The sequence below is a fragment of the Heloderma suspectum genome, chromosome 3 (assembly GCF_057233095.1).
Source record: "Heloderma suspectum isolate Gila_16-S chromosome 3, 16-S_ref, whole genome shotgun sequence".
Taxonomy (NCBI): domain Eukaryota; kingdom Metazoa; phylum Chordata; class Lepidosauria; order Squamata; family Helodermatidae; genus Heloderma; species Heloderma suspectum.
This window is the reverse complement of record NC_139460.1, coordinates 47,339,208-47,356,902: the sequence shown is the minus strand read 5'-3', so window position 1 is coordinate 47,356,902 and position 17,695 is coordinate 47,339,208. Positions and strand designations below refer to the sequence as shown.

General features: G+C 44.4%; 1 protein-coding gene across 50 annotated transcripts in view; it reads right to left on the bottom strand.

Annotated features, from left to right (window-relative positions):
* Window positions 1-17,695, bottom strand: part of ZBTB20 (zinc finger and BTB domain containing 20) — an 809,278-nt gene that overhangs the window by 377,078 nt on the left and 414,505 nt on the right. For 33 of the 50 annotated variants that reach the window (XR_014789034.1, XR_014789033.1, XM_084843086.1 and 30 more), the window contains one exon: window positions 16,263-16,330. The exons of the other annotated variants lie outside the window; for them this stretch is intronic. The gene's annotated coding sequence lies outside the window, so the exon portion shown is untranslated. The remainder of the gene's footprint in view (window positions 1-16,262; window positions 16,331-17,695) is intronic. 50 annotated transcript variants of the gene reach the window in all.

Here is a 17,695-nt window from a genome sequence, read left to right as displayed (position 1 = left end):
AATACTCTCTTCTTGGGTGGCCACACAGACTGCTCCCTATCCAGCCCTCGGAGACAGGAAGGGGAAGAAACCTTCCCTCCTGTCCAGTGGCCACTGACTGCCAATGGGATCATACCAGGACTGAGTCATCTGCAGCTGCCACACAGCTGCCTATATTGCAACTGGCTGAGGGTGGACATTTTACCTCCTGGCTGAATCAAGGCACATCTAAAACCTGAGTGAAGGAAGAGGTTCATGCAGGAACAGGCAGCAGGCAGCCTGGGAGCTGAATCCAGCTGTCCCCGCACTCTGCCCCAGCCCTGTTAGCCCAACTGACAGGCTGAGATTTTCTGCTGGTTTGCACAGATCACAAGGACAGCCTTGTGACAAGGAGTTTTTAAAAAATCTATCTCATAATCTAATTTAATTCAGGGACTTAATCAAACAGAAAGCATAAAGGGGTAGTTGGCTGTAAGACAAGTCAGGATTCAATGTATGTTCTTTAAGAACAGTAAAAAACCCCCACAAAACTCAACAAAACAGCATATGTGGAATATCAAGATTTAGTGCAAACGTATAATTTAAAGCAGTTGTCAAAAGGTTTACTGAGTTTTACAAAACTCTGAAGTGAATCTTGTCCCAGTTTTAAATTACCCAGACGTTGTTGGAGTGAGACTATGTCACATTTGATGATCTGTACAACTATGACTCTGGATTAGAGTCACTAGACTCACCTCAAGAACTTATTTTAATACAGAGTTCAGCTGAAACCTGGAGATGTAATAAGGAATACAATGAATGAATACTGAGGGAAGCTTGCATTAAGAGCAAAAGAGCCATGACGTTTCATCCAACACTGCCTCTTGGCTTTAAATGGCCTATATGCATTCTAAGACTAGACGGAATACATGGATTTTCTTACTGGATCAAATCTTTAGAAGAAAAACTCTACCAGCTAGAAAGACTACTGTCAATTAGGGATGTCAGAGAATTCTGCCACGGATCTCGGTGAGGCCGAATGCCAGTGCATTCGGCCCCCCGAAATCCGTGGCGGAACGGCCTGCCACCCCCCCACGGATCCCCCCCGGGATGAGACTTAGCTGGGGCACATGTTCCGGAAGGCGGCGGCTCCGGCGGCGCTCCGGTGGCTGGTCTTCCGACCGGCCACCGCCACCGCCGCCATTTGCAGTCTGGTCGTTTGTGTGTGTGTGTTTTTTACATAGACATGATAGGCTACGTAAAGACTTACGTGGCCTATCACATCTGGGTTAAAAAAACAACAACAATGCGTACGCAAATGGCGGCGGCTATGGCCGCCGCCATTTGCGTTCCTTATTTTTCGCCGTCTTAGTCTACGTAAACATTTATGTAGACTATTACGGCGGAAGTAAAGGGGAACGCAAATAGTGTGGTGGGCGCTATTTGCGTTCCTTTTTGATTCGCCGTTTTCTTTATGTAGCCTTTATGTAGCCTATCATGTCTATGTAAAAGAAGTCTTTACGTAGCCTATCACATCTATGTAAAAACACACACACACACAAACGACCAGACTGCAAATGGCGGTGGCGGCAGCCGGTTGGAAGACCAGCCGCCGTAGCCGCCGCCGTAGCCGCCGCCGTAGCCGCCGTCGTCCGAAACATCCGCCCTAGGTAGGTCTGGTCCCGGGGGGGACCTGTGGGGTGGTGGGGGTGGCAGGCCGTTCCGCCACGTCTGGGTTTAAAAAAAAAAAATGCGTACGCAAATGACGGAGGCTATGGCCACCGCCATTTGCATTCCTTATTTTTCAACGTCTTAGTTTACGTAAATATTTACATAGGCTAATATGGCGAATCAAAAAGGGACGCAAATAGCACCCACTATGCTATTTGTGTTCCCTTTTAGTTTTGCTGTAATAGTCTACGTAAATATTTATATAGACTAAGACAGCGAAAAATAAGGAACGCAAATGGCAGCGGCCGTAGCCGCCGCCATTTGCATACGTGTGTTTTTTTTTTTAACCCAGACGTGATAGGCTACGCAAGTCTTTACGTAGCCTATCACGTTTAAATACAGGGACACAAATGGTGGCTACGTAAATGGTGCTACGGCAGCCGCCATTTGCATCCTGCTACTCAGCGGCCAGATGTCCGGCTGCTGACGGAGTCGGCCAGTGGCTCTGCGGATTCCCCGCAGAGCGGAGCCGGCCGGGCAGGACTCCAGGGGGAGGGACGGAGCGCCTCCCCCCACACACCGCAAAGCAGATCCACGAAAAGGTAAGTGACTTTCGTACATCCCTACTGTCAATTTCTGCTCCTAATAATTAAGTTTTCCCTGGAAAATTAATTTTAGTCTTTCTATTGTCAAATGCATTTGAAAGCTATTGAAGTACTCTTTTGTGGTGCATGTTTTTTAAACATATGTTTTGAACAATTTTTGCTTATGAACTAATTCTGTTTGTTGCAGGAAATGTGTGTGTGTGTGGGGGGGGCGTGTGTGTGTGTGTCTGTAACTGTCTTCCTCTCCATGATTATTTACTGCTTTCTTCTTAATTGTTTTTTTAAATGCACTTTTGCATACACCTGTAATTTGCATATTAGGATGCAGCATGTGAACTCTTATCAAATCTAAAGTATCAAACATAGGATCTGTCATAGCAGTCAGTGATAGATAGAGAATGAGGTTGTTGAACTAGAGTTCATTTGCAAGTTTGACACAGTTTCATTAGGCTTTAATCATGATTGGTTTTCTCAGGACTATAAACAGTAATCATCTCTACAGACTGAATCTCAGTCCACAATAGCGGGGTGTGCTTGGACTTGTCTGTATGCTTGACAACCATTTCTGATTTAATCTTGTTCAGTAATTGTGTGATTCATGTATGTTGGCTACAATTTTGTATTGTCCTATTCTCACCTTCAAATCTACTGGCTGAACTGTGTCCAGCCTGCTAGCCCTCCGCTCAACCTCTACACATCTACAACTGTGTGATCCCAATCCTGTAGGTGAGTATTCACATATTTTACAAATACACATACTGAACAGTCCATTCATGATCTGAAAGGACATGCCAAAATACATTGATTAGTCTTAAACTGCCACAAGAGTCTCAGTTTTGCGGCATCAGACTAACATGGCTACTCTTCTAAAATTTACCAGTTGCAACAAAACCCCTTTGTACTACAACATAAAAATGTTAGCAATACGGGCCTGTAACCGGGGGAGGGACGGGGGGGTGCCCCCTCATATATTTTTTTTTACAAACAAATAATTAAAAAACAATTTACAATTTTGTCTTTAAAGGTCTGCAAAGCAGATGAAAGGCAAAACTGAAGTACTTTGGCCACATCATGAGAAGACAGGACACCCTGAAGAAGATGCTGATGCCAGGGAAAGTGGAAGGCAAAAGGAAGAGGGGCCGACCAAGGGCAAGATGGATGGATGATATTCTGGAGGTGACAGACTTGACCTTGGGGGAGCTGGGGGTGGCGACAGCTGACAGGAAGCTCTGGCATGGGCTGGTCCATGAAGTCACAAAGAGTCAGAAGTGACTGAACGAATAAACAACAACAACAACAAAGCAGATGAACTGCCCCTACTTTTTTTGGCACTTTTAGGCTGGCTATGGGTGTGTAGTGATGCAGGATTATACCAGATTCTGGAGACTGCTACTGCATCAGAGGTGGACAATCGGGGGAGTCTGGTTCTCTGTGTGGGATATTATTATGAGCTGCTGTGTCAGTATATAGATCACATCATAAAATCAGAGATCAAATTAATGTGAATAAATTAGAACTTAAGTTGCCCATTCACTATTTGTTATTATTAAGTGACTCCTATAATATATATAGGAGCAGGGCTGTACATCCAAGGGCTTCCTGAAATATCTCTTTTCTTCAACCCATGATGCAGGAATTGTGTAATAACATATCAACAAGGGAAGCTCCAAGCAAGGCAACAATTTAAGAATTTAAGCTGGATATCATTTTCATAAAAAAGTGAAAATAACAGGAATACAGAGGACAACATGCCTTATAGTTATAGATACATTGACCTAAGAATTTGTCAACAAAATGTCACATTCCCAAATGTAAATCGCGTCTTACAGTCTGAAAGTTGAGTTGTTTGTATGTATACTGCCATAAAGAATAATTTTCCACATAATGCATGTTCAAAAATTTAGATGTAAAAAATGGCATATAATTAACAGGTAAAATGGAGAGCCTATTAAAGCTTTTGTCTGTAGTCCTATGGGTTCATAGGCTTTAGGGCCAGCAAAGACTATTATGATAATTTAGCTCTACTTTATAATGAAGGATTATCCTATTTTCCTCTTCCCCAGCACTATTCCATAAGTACTTAGAGAACTCATCTAACTATACTGTTGCACCTTGAACTGGCTACTGACACCACTGGAACTAAGACTTCCCCCTTGCCACAATGCTGATAAAATTACAAGTGTAATAAGTATCTGGGACAAATACAAAAGTATATCTAGTTAGCTGGTAGTTTTAGATTAAGATAATACAATTTAAAATGTGAGATTCAGTAGGAAAACAAGGAGGTCATGGTAGAGATAGGCAACTCAAATGTCAAAGTACTACAAGGATGTAAACCCTCCATTCATGTGAGTAGGGGTCATGTCAGCAGTAGGTAGTTTTGGTATCCAGATGAAAGGAAAGAAGAGATGAAGGACATGTTGACACGATGAAAAGGCAACCATTTTATAAAATCAACCAAAAGAAGACAGTTCAATCTTTTGTTGGTGATACACAGAGCGTTACAGCAGGAATGCAATAAAGAGTAAAATTATATAACAGGAAGTAATAACATAGCAATAATGCAATAAATACAAGTAAGATTATCCTGATTTTTTATGATAAAAGTGTTTTAACTATTGCTAACCTGTTTCATTTGGATGCTGCTTTTATAGATTTTCTGGTTTTAGCTTATTAGTTATTTTATGTGATTTTAAATATTTTATTGTAAGCCGCCCTGATATCACATCTGAAGAGTAGGGAATAACAACAACAGCAACCTTTTTCAGCTCTTAAGAATTTTGCAAAGACTGTTTTTGCACTTTTTATACACATCTGATTAAAATAAAGTGATAAGCATACTTGTAGAGCAATAAAATAGGGGTAATGGTAATGGGAATTGCCACATTGTATATGGCATATAGAAAGGTTCATGAAATCCTATACCATTACCCTGATTGGCTCTCCAGAGTCTTTCAGGCAAAGGATTTTTTTCAGCTCCAGCTACCAGAAATCCCTTAACTGGAGATCAAAGAGGCAAAGCAGGCAATTTACCACCCAGTGCCCTCACCCAGTGCCCCTAATGCTCATGCTCAGTTCTCATCATGCCTGCTGCAACATGCTATGCTTCAGAACCATCACCATTCTATTTGAACTGCTCTTAAAAATGTGAAACATCCTGGGAATTGACAAATTTGTGCTGATTTGAACTGATGCATTGCTTTCGAGCTGGCATGAATTTACAAACGGATGATATTGTTATACTACAGGAATTTAAGTGGCCTTTTCTCCCCTTAAATTTCCCAATGACTGCAAGGAGGAGTTGAGTCACTGGGAAGTAATTTGACTCTTGAAAGCAAGTAAATGAGTAAGCATAGGCAAGTTTTTACTATATACAATTTTTTTGGGTCTGTAGTCAGTCAAATCACTGTTTCTGTTAAGTCACTTGGCTTCTGAAAGGTAGTATCATAAGGTAGCAGCTATTTCTAGCGCTGGAAATATTTTTACACTCTAGCTAGCATGGAAACACTGGATCCGCCCAAAGGACTGGAATGGCAATGTGTCTGCCCCAAGTACTGGAATTATTATTTCCCCCCCTCCCTACGCGGTTAGAATTAATTTATGACCTGCATGTTGCAGAAGTGTTTAACTTGCCAGTAACAACAGCAAAAGGAAAAGAAGGCTCCACAAAACAAAACAAGCAAGATGACAAGAATTTGTCAATTTCCAAGTTCCTGAAGGACCCCCATTCACAACTGGCTTTATGCAATATAAATGACCTGCAGAACATGAGGCATAAAATGAAGGGTAGAAAAAAAAATGTAACTCTTCCTCTTATAGTTCCCTTGCAATAATAATTTCCATCATCTACAGTCTGGCTAATTCATATTTCCACTTTAAGCAAGCCTCCTCTTACCACTGAAGCGAAGGCCACAATCCTGTAGACCTTGGAGTAAGTCCCACTGAGTTCAATGGGATTTACTTCTGAGTGGACATGCAACGGACTGTGCTATATACAGACAAAACTATAGAAAAAGTATAGCAGTAGTAATATAATTTTCAAATACTAATTAAAAGTAATAAAGCTAACCCATATAGAGCGCAATCCTATTCAGATAGGCGTCTGCCTCTGAACTTGGAGGTGACTGCCTATCCAATGCAGGGCAGGAGAAGCACAGAGGGGATCGTTCCCTCCGTGCTTCCCCTACCCTGCATTTTCAGCTAGACAGCCGATTGCGGCTGTCTAGCCACAGGAGGGCTGAGCGGGGGAAGAGGCTGCTGTACGGTACATTGGATGTGCTGTACAGGCATTTCCGCCCTCCCCGCCCTGGAACGCCCTCCGGAATGCCCCTTTTTGGCCGCTCAACGCTCCTCTTGCGAGTGCGGAGGAGAGGGCTGTTCTGCGCTGCCTCTGAGGCAGCACGGAAGTGTGGGGAGGTCGGTTCTCCAGGAACCGACCTCGGAGCATGGGCTCCGAGGTCGGTTCCCAGAAAACCAGATATCCTATGGTCACCTAGCCACTGTCTAGCGGCCATAGGATTGCTCCATTAGGGTATTTTAGGAGTAAATTGGTAACTTGGCAAAGATATATGTATTTTATTACAAAGCTTTGTAGATCATTAATCCCACCAAAGGAACTTTTCTCTGACTATTGAAATGCGTAATGGAAAAATAAGCTTCTTCCCAATCAGCACATCCATCCCAAGTTAAAAGCTGTTTTTTCTTATTTTTACCCTTGGTACTTGGTAAGGATAAGCACCCAAGTATGAAGGCTAAGGACAATAAAAACAGCTTTTAAACTGGCATGGTTGTATTGATTGGGAAAGAGTTTGTTTTCCTGTTATACATTTGAATAGTAGGAGCACAATTCCTTTGGTGGGATTAACGAGTTCCAAAAATATTTTTTTATGTTTCAGATATTTCTTTAGAAAGTATCACAATGAGTCATAGATCCATAGAATCACAGAACAGTAGGGTTGGAAGGGGCCTAACAAGGCCATCGAGTCCAACCCCCTGCTCAATGCAGGAATCCAAGTCAGAGCATCCCCGACAAACGGCTGTCCAGCCTCGTCTTGAAGGCCTCCAGTGTGGGAGAGCCCACCACCTCCCCAGGTAATTGGTTCCATTGTCATATTGCTCTAACAGTCAGGACGTTTTTCCTGATGTTCAGCTGGAATCTGGCTTCCTGTCACTTGAGCCCATTATTCCGTGTCCTGCACTCTGGGATGATCGAGAAGAGATTCTGGCCTTCTTCTCTGTGACAACCTTTCAAGTACTTGAAGAGCGCTATCATATCTCCCCTCAGTCTTCTCTTCTCAAGGCTAAACATGCCCAGTTCTTTCAGTCTCTCCTCATAGGGCTTTGTTTCCAGTCCCCTGATCATCTTTGTTGCCCTCCTCTGAACCTTCTCCAGCTTGTCTGCATCCTTCTTAAAGTGTGGTGCCCAGAACTGGACACAGTACTCCAGATGAGGCCTAACCAGTGCTGAGTAGAGGGGAACTAGTACTTCCCGGGATTTGGAAGCTATGCTTCTATTAATGCAGCCCAAAATAGCATTGGCCTTTTTTGCAGCCACATCACATTGTTGGCTCATATTCAGCTTCTGATCGACAACAATTCCAAGATCCTTCTCGCTTGTAGTGTGGTTGAGCCACGTATCCCCCATCTTGTAACTGTGCATTTGGTTTCTTTTTCCTAGGTGCAGAACTTGGCATTTATCCCTATTAAATGTCATTCTGCTGTTTTCTGCCCAGTGCTCCAGTCTATCCAGATCACTTTGAATTTGGTTTCTGTCTTCCAAAGTATTAGCTATCCCGCCCAATTTGGTGTCATCTGCAAACTTGATCAGCATTCCCTGCACCTCCTCCTCCAAGCCATTAATAAAAATGTTGAAGAGCACTGGGCCCAGGACTGAGCCCTGCAGTACCCCACTCATTACCTCTCCCCAGTTTGTGAAGGTCCCATTGATAGGCACTCTTTGAGTCCGATTCTGTAGCCAACTGTGGATCCACCGGATCATTGTTTCATCTAGCCCACTTTGAGCTAGTTTGCTCATCAGGATCTCATGGGGCACTTTGTCGAAAGCTTTGCTGAAGTCGAGGTATATGATGTCTACAGCATTCCCACGGTCTACAAAGGAGGTGACTTGATCAAAAAATGAGATCAGATTTGTCTGGCAGGACTTGTTTTTGACAAATCCATGTTGGCTTCGAGTAATCACGGCATTGTTGTCAAGGTGCTTCCAGATGGATTCCTTTATCATCTGCTCTAGAATTTTCCCAGGGATTGATGTCAGACTGACTGGTCTGTAGTTCCCAGGTTCCTCCTTTTTACCCTTTTTGAAGATAGAGACAACGTTAGCCCTCCTCCAGTCATCTGGCACTTCCCCCGTCCTCCATGATTTCTCAAAGAGAATAGACAGCGGTTCTGAGAGTTCTTCTGCCAGTTCCTTTATTACTCTAGGATGCAGTTCATCTGGCCCTGGAGATTTGAACTCATTCAAAGTCATTAGGTGTTCCTTGACCATATGCCTATCGATCTCAAGCTGCAAACCTGCCCCTTCAGCCTGTACTTCGCCTTTGCCAGGGGGCTCATAGACCCTCTTTTGGGAGAAGACTGAGCCAAAGTAGGAATTGAGCACCTCTGCCTTTTCTTTGTCATCTGTTATCGTTTTGCCATCCTTATTTAATAGCTGAACAATCATTTATTTCCTCTGCCTTTTACTATGCACGTAGCTGAAGAAAGCCTTTTTGTTGTTTTTAGCATCCCTTGCTAACCTCAGCTCATTCTCAGCTTTAGCCTTCCTTTCGCCATCCGTGCAATTCTGTGCTACCTGTCTGTACTCTTCCTTTGTTACTTGGCCTTCTTTCCACTTCCTATATGTGTCCTTTTTTGTTTTCAGGTCATCCCTAAGCTTTTTGTGAAGCCACATTGGCTTCTTCTGTTGTCTTCCACCTTTTCTTCTTGTTGGAATTGTTTGTGATTGTGCCTTGAGAATTTCCTTTTTTAAAAGCTCCCACTCCTTTTCTCGTTAGCGTCGCTTGCCATGGGACCTTACTGATCATTGTTCTGGGTTTATTAAAATCACCTTTCCTAAAATCCAGGGTACGCGTTTGACTACACTCAGCTTTCGCTTCCCTTAGAACCAAGAACTCAAGTACAACATGGTCGCTTTCCCCCAGAGTTCCTGTAACTGCTACTTTATCCACTAAGTCATCTCTGTTGGTTAGGATCAAGTCAAGGATAGCCGATCCTCTAGTTCCTTCCTCTACTTTCTGTAGGAGGAAGTTATCCGCCACACAAGTCAGGAATTTCCTGGAGGGGCCATGTTTTGCAGAATTTGTCTCCCAACAAATATCGGGGAAATTGAAGTCCCCCCATTACTACTACATCATGCTTCCTTATTACATTGGCTATTTGCTGTTCAAAAGTTTCATCCTTGTCTTCTCCTTGATTGGGTGGTCGGTAGTAGACTCCGACCACCAGGTTCCTTTTATTCTTTGCTCCATTTATTTCAACCCAGATGCTCTCGATGGGGCTACCAAGCTCATCCTCCTGTATTGCTGTGCAGAGATATGTATTTTTCACATACAGTGCAACCCCACCTCCCTTTCTGTTCCTCCTGTTCTTTTTGAACAAGTTATATCCTTCAATTGCTGTATTCCAGTCATGAGAGTCATCCCACCAAGTCTCAGTTATACCTATCAGGTCATAATTTCCCTCTTGTATTAAGAGTTCAAGTTCGTTCTGTTTGTTTCCCATACTCTGGGCATTAGTATATAGACATCGAAGACCATGTGCTTCATAGTCTGGCTGTCTTCCTACATGTGTCTGAAGACTATTATTGGGCGCTATCAGAGCTGTTCTCTCCGTTGCAGTGCATGCGCCTACGTGCGTTGTTACCCCCAACATTACATCTCCCTTCCCCGTAGGATTCAGTTTAAAGCCCTCCTGATGCAGTTCTTCATGCTGTGGCCAAACACATTCTTCCCATCCTTTGTGAGGTGCAACCCGTCCCTAGCCAACAGCCCATCTTCCAGGAAGTATAGCCCGTGGTCCCAGAATACAAATCTCTCACGTCGGCACCACCTTCGTAGCCAGTCATTCACTCGGAGTATTTTTCGTTCCCTTTCTATCCCTCTTCTAACTACTGGAAGGATGGATAGGAAAACTATCTGGGCCCCAAAGTTCTTGAGTTTCCTTCCCAAAGCTTCAAAGTCTGACGTGATCTCTTCGTAGCTCCGCTTGGCAGTATCATTTGTTCCCACATGGATGAGAAGAAAGGGATACCGGTCAGTGGGCTTTAGGAGTGCAGGCAACCTTTCAGTCACGTCTCTAATCTGTCCTCCCGGGAGATAACATACCTGGCGAGTCCACAGGTCTTCGCGACATACTTGGGTCTCGATCCCACGCAGCAAGGAGTCTCCCACTACTACCACTCTTCTCTTCTTCTTCTTGTAGGCCTGGGTTTCATCGCCTCTGTTGGACTGACCTTCAGCCTCTTGCTCACTCTCATGCAGGTTTCCCTGTGATTCTTCCTCTGCAGGCTGTCCTCCAGTCTCATCCGCAAGTACCTGGAATCGCTTCCACAGCTCCACTGCTTCCACTGGTGCAGAGTGGCGTCTCGTTCTTCTTCTCCTAACTGTCACCCTTTTCCACGGAGTATCCTCTACTCCATTTTTCTTCACCTCAGCATTTCCCACTGCCTCATCTTGCTGTTGCTCTTCAAGCTTCTGGTCTTCCCTTTGCTGCTGTAGTTCCCCCATTCTGTCCAAGAACTCTTCATGTTCTCTTATTCCCCGGAGGGTCGACAGTCGCCGCTCCAGTCCACTTACTTTTTCTTCCAGCAGCGTGATCAACTTGCACTTGTTGCAGGTGTAGGCCATGTTGTTCTCAGGCAAGAAAACAAACATTGCACAAACCTTGCAGGTCACCACCACTGGAGAGTCTTGTCCTTCCATAGCCTCTTTTCCCTTTTTGTGTCTAGCTTTGTGATTGTTCTAGACTAGCCTGTGCCTGCTCCTCTACTCAAGTAGAGGTTAAAAGCAGAGTCCCACTGGTGTGAAAGTGTGTGTTACAAGACAAATAAATGGAAAAAAGTTAGTTAAAAAAATAAAAAAATAAAATAAAAAAAATGTTAGGGGCCTCCCCCTTGACCTCCCCTGCCCAACTCCTGTTTGCTCCCCCTGTCCGCTCACTCTGGTCGCTCGCTCTCTGGGAACTTGCCTGCTTCTGTAGTCCCTGGACCAGCTGGAGCAGTTTGCTCTGCTCCGCTCTGCTCAGCTGGGAGGCGGGAAATAGACTGAAGCTTCCCGCCCAGTCAGCTGCTGGGAGTACTCAGGCCACGCACCCCCAATTCAGTTGGAGCTCTCAGAAGCACCTGGTGAGCTCACAGCCAATCAGAAGGATAAAGGGCAGCCCCCTGGGCTTCTTGCAGCCCACTTACCTCTTAGCCTCTATCTCCTTTGTCTCTTCAACCACTGGAACTCCCCTGGCCAACTCCTGTTCGCTCCCCCTGTTCGCTCGCTCTCTGGGAGCTTGCCTGCTTCTGTAGTCTGCTCTGCTCAGCTCTGCTCTCTGGGAGCTTGCTCTGCTCTGCTCTGCTCTGCTCAGCTGGGAGGCGGGAAAACCCAGTCCAGAAAATCTATTCCATTATAGCATCATCCTGCTTTTAGAAAGCTGTTCTTCTTACTTTAAAGATCCTAGACATACTATTAAATCAATTCACATAAAAGACATTGATACATAGAACCCACTTAATATTTCCATACGGCACCTAGATTTTGTGGGCAAATCATTTCCCATAGAATGCCATTATCACCATTTTGGTCAATAAAGCAGATAATGCTGCAATTCCACCAAATTTCTTTTCCCACACAGGCAAATTTCCTGAGAAATTTTGCACTTCTTAGGCAAATTGTGATGGATGTAGTGAGGCTTTTCATGGGTGCCAGAACACACAGGAAGTAGCAGGTAAGTATGCTGCACTGTAGAGACAAGCACCATTCAGCACTATACAAGTTGGGAAGTGAAAAATGAAAAAAAGTGAATTATCCAGGCTCAGAGAGGGAGTCACAGTTTATATGGTATGTAAGCTGGGGATGGATGCTTTTGCCCTTGCATCAACTATGAAGTGGCCCAAGCCAATGAGGAAGGAGGAACATGATGTTAGATCTCATTATCTACCCATCTTCCTGCTTACCAGCTGTTGTGGTTCCAACATGACATGTTGTTGTTGTTAATTCATTTGCTATACTTTAAAACTACCCAACACCCAAGTTCTCTGGGCAGTGTTTAATACATGAAAACATAAAATACAAAGAATAAAACAAAGAATAAAAATAGCACATAATAAAACCAAGATAAAATGGCAGCAAAGAGTGAAAACATTCCAGGACATAAAACCAAAGTAAAGCCGACAGCAATCAAAGTGCAGTTATCTAAAAGTACTAAAAACAGTTCTTAAAATGCCTGGCACTGAAAAGACCATAACATAGGCACCAAGCGAGCCTTTCTGGGGAGAGCATTCCACAGACACAGTGCCACCACTGAGAAGGCTCTCCCTAGTGTGGCCACTTGCCTCACCTCATTTGACAGGGGCACCTGGGGGAAGGCCTCAGATGATTATTTTAGTGTCTGGGTAGTTAAATAGGGGAAGAGATGCTCCTTCAGATAAACGGGCCCCAAGCCATTTATGGCTTTAAAGGTAAAATCCAGCACTCTGCATAGAGAAACAAATATCTATTCATGGTAGGATTGCCTGAACTAACATGCTGTATGATCTTGGTCTTGTCATCCTGCACCTCTGTGTCAAAATCTGTAAAGTAACTTTAATAATATTGCCATTTTTCACATAGAAGATTAGGCTTCATTTATTAACGTGCATTACAAAAAGGTCTGAGCTCCTGGAATAAAAAGGCTGCACACCATATAAATACAACACGTTACTAATACTCCGCAGAGGATCAAAGAATTGCAGGGCTGTCTGATCTTTAGCGTGCTTAATCCAAAGTAAGTCTTGCTACGTTCAGTGGAACTTACTCCCAAATTCAGAGCATAGGATTCCAGTCTAGCTGTAGGTGGATCCTGAACCTGCTTCTGCCCCTGCCAAACAGGTACTTAAGGCGGGGCTGGCAGAGGCAGCGCCTTGGTGTGGCGCCAAGTACAACGCTAAGTGCAACCTTAGCGTTCCACTTGGAGTCGCATGGAACAGCACCTGAAGACCACCCACCACCTCTCCAGAGACACCAGCAGCCACAGATACCAGCAGCAAATAGCGGCAGCAGAGGGCAGAAGCTTTAAAGACCAGGGAGAATTTATCTGCTCCTTCTTAGCTGCTGTTCTCTTCTATCTCTTTTATCTTCTTTTATATTGTTGTATATTTTATATCTTAACATTTTAATATGTGCCTGGGAGGACTATTGAGCAACTTAGGGGGTCGGGGAAGTGTCACCATAACTGTGGTCACGGGCAGGGGGAGGTATGGCATTGGGGGATTAACAGGCCAGCTGAGGAGAACAGGGGCTAGACACCTTACAGCTGTCCCCTGGATTCCAGAGGGCTCTGGGGGATTTTCCTGCTGGTATGGCTGGTGCTCCTGTTGAAGCCCAGGTCGCTCTGTGGAAGGCAGAGATGACTCGGGCTGTTAACATGATCGCACCCAAGCGCCCTCTCCCTCTGAGCAGAGCCTGGCCAGCTCCTTGGTATACACCTGAGCTGAGGGCAATGAAGTAAGAGGGGAGACGGCTAGAATGCAGGTGGAGGAAAACTCATGCTTAGTCTGACCGAACACAGGTAAGAGCTCACTATCAAGCCTACTCTGTGGCGGTGAGGGTGGCAAAGGGACAGTTCTTTTCCACCAGCATTGCATCTTCTCAGTGTTGCCCAGCAGAGATTTTTGAAGTGGTTCGCAGCCTGTTACATTCTGGGCCAGGGAGAGAGGCGGTGGAACCCTCGGTGGCATGCTGTGATGAGTTTGCAAGGTACTTTGAAGATAAAGTTGCTCAGATTCGTCATGAATTGGACACCACAACAAATACAGTTCCATTGGTAGAGGTGTTCAGAGCACCATCTGGTCCAGTTTTACTGGATGAGTTTCAGTTACTGAGGCTTGAGGATGCGGACAAGGTGCTTGGCCAAGTCCGATCGACCACTTGTGTGCTTGACCCTTGCCCTTCATGGCTTACTAAATCAAACAAGGAGGGGTTGTCCGGCTGGGTCCAGGAGGTTGTAAATTCCTCCTTGAGAGAGGTGCTTGCGACTTTAAAAGAGGTGGTAATCTGACCACTCCTGAAAAAGCCTAACCTGGACCTGGAGGATGTTAACAATTATAGGCCAGTGGCCAACATCCCCTTCCTGGGCAAAGTGCTTGAGCGGGTGGTTGTAGGACAGCTCCAGGCACTGTTGAATGAAACAGATTATCTAGATCCATTTCAATGGGGCTTCAGGCCTGGTTTTGGAACGGAAACTGCCTTGGTCGCCCTGTGGGATGACCTCTGCTGGGAGAAGGACAGGGGGAGTGTGACCCTGTTATTTTCCTGGATCTCTCAGCGGCTTTCGATACCATTGGCCATGGTATCCTTCTGGATAGGTTGTCTGGGTTGGGAGCTGGGGGATTATTGCTCTGTGCCATGGCAATTGTGCCATGGGGTTCCACAGGGCTCTATTTTATCCCCTATGCTGTTTAACATCTACATGAAACCGCTGGGGGAGGTTATCTGGAGGTGTGGGCTGAGGTGCCATCAATATGCAGATGACACCCAACTCTACCTCTCTTTCTCATCAAAACCAGGTGAGGCAGTGGCTGTTCTGAGTGCCTGGGCACAGTAATGGGCTGGATGAAGGCCAATAAACTGAAACTCAATCCAGACAGGACGGAGGTACTGTTAGTAGGTGGTTCATCTGCCTGGCTAGGTGATATTCAACCTGTTCCGGAGGGGGATGCACTCCCCCTAAAGGATCACGTTCATAGTTTGGGGGTGCTCTTGGATCCAGAACTGTCACTTGAGGCACAGGTGAACTCAGTGGCATGGAGCACTTTTTATCAGCTTAGGCTGGTATACCAACTATGCCCTTATCTGGACAGAGATAGCCTAGCTACAGTTATCCATGCTCTGATAATCTCTCATCTGGATTACTGCAATGCGGTATATGTGGGGCTGCCTTTGAAATCAGTCCGGAAACTTCAGCTGGTCCAAAACAGGGCAGCAAGATTGTTAACAGGGACTGGCCAGCGAGCTCATATTACACCAGTACTATTTCAGCTGCACTGGCTGCCAGTCCATTTCTAGGCCCAATTCAAATTGCTGGTATTAATATTTAAAGCCCTTAACGGCTTGGGACCAGGTTATCTGAAGGATCGCCTCCTCCCATATGTGCCTGCCTGGACCTTAAGATCATCCTCAGCAGCCCTTCTCCGTGAGCCCCTGCCAAAGGAAGTGAGGCGGGTTGTTACTAGGAGGAGGGCTTTTTCTGCTGTGGCACCCCGGCTGTGGAATGAGCTCCCTAGTGAGGTTCGCCTGGCACCTACATTGTACTCCTTTCGGTGCCAGGTGAAGACCTTTTTATTTTCCTAGGCATTTTAGCATTTCAGCTTTCTAGATCTTAGCTTTGCTGTTTTAAATCTGTATTTTAAATTCCTGCACTACTCCTAGGTTTTATTGTGGTTGTATTGTTATTGTCAGGGTGGAAACTGAGCCCATAGAGCCCCAGAGCAGTTCTGATTCTGAGGAAGAACAGCAATCTATGGGAGAGGAGCTCGCTCATCTCTCACAAGCACAGCAGCTGGCAGAGATTCCTCCTGCCAGCATTCCTGGGATAGATAGTGACCCTGGCAGTGAGAGAGCGCTGGAGGGGGGCTTGCTGGACGTTCGGCGAAGATGCAAGGAGCGACGACAGATGGAGGGCACCGAAAGGAGGCATTCCGCTCGTTTGGCACTCAAACAACGGTCGCGTCCCGAGGACCCAAGGGAAAGAGGGAGGATCTCTCCATAGCCCATAAGTTCAGAGTCTTCCCATGGCTCTCCTTCAAATGGGGACCAAGTGCCTTACCTGGAGCTTAGGCGACTCTGCTATCGTTCCCCAGTGCTGTTCCTTGCTTACTCACTAGTGATCAGTACCTGAAAGAGGAATAAAGGAATAAAGCCTTGGAAAGAATCCTCGTCATCTGTGTCCTGAGTTGGCTATTGGAGGGGACTACAAGATGCAGATAGGGTACTCCTGACAGTTATATTATGGTATTAATGTTCTGTATATTTTAAATTGTTTTATAGTGTGCCGTTTGGTTTTAATTTTTGTGAACCGCCCAGAGAGCTTCAGCAATTGCACGGTATAGAAATGAAAATAAATAAATAAATAAATAAATAAATAAATAGGACACATATGCATAAATTATACACAACTCTGTTAGAAGACTTATTTCCAGCCTGAAAAACAAGTTGGAAACAAGTCAGCCATAATACAATTGCATGTGTGCCAAAATTATCATGATACTGCTTCTCAAACCCTGGAAACCTAAACAACATCAGTGTTCTGCACTAAGAAACTTTATCTTATATAGCCTTACTATTCAGAAGGGGAGTTTCAAAAATCCCAATTACATTTACTTGGAAGTAAATTCCAAGTCCAAGGAACATCTTCCACACAAATACATTTGTGATCAGAATGTTAGTTCGGTTTGTTGGCACAGGAAAAGAAATAGACAAGGCAGAACCTCCCTTGGGCTAATCTGACAATCTTTGTTTTCCTGAAACTTTTTTCTTTTTTTGTGCTGATTATTAATTTAAGCAAATATTGGCCCATGCAAGGTACTTAAGTGGCCAAGTTGTAAACTATTGGCCACTTAAAAGTTTAGAATAAAGAGTAATATAGAAGTATTTCTATTTAACACTCACTGCCATCTTCTATAGGAGGAAATTGTGCATTTTATATATGTGGTTATTAAATATATATCCTGGTTTGCTACTGGACCATTGAAAGAGGTTAATAAAATCAATACTGAACAAAGCGATTACAACCAATCAATACAAAAGTATTATAAAAATATACATCTTATTACGACAATATTACGACAATAGTCATAATCCAATGCAAACCAGAGGCCTAACTCCTCCATCTGCTGCTGGCAGCTGACTATGTCCAGTGTCCACACAAAAGATGACAAACTGAGGGGTATGTTTACTTTTATGGTTGATTTCAGCATTACCAGTACCTCCATGAAATGGGAAAATATATTCTTATCCCATTTTACACATTTAAAAATTAAGGCACATTCTATTGTTCCAGCAATGGACCATGTTGTATTCAGTTCTGACCTATAATATATTGGAACATATTCATCTTACACCAAATACATGGCACCTACTTGTTCACTTCAGAAATCCACATCCAGGTATATGAAAATGAATGGTACGCTTTCAACATTCAGAGTAGGTAAACTAAACAGGAGATACATTATAGTTTGAATGTAGGGTGGTTTTTCCTTT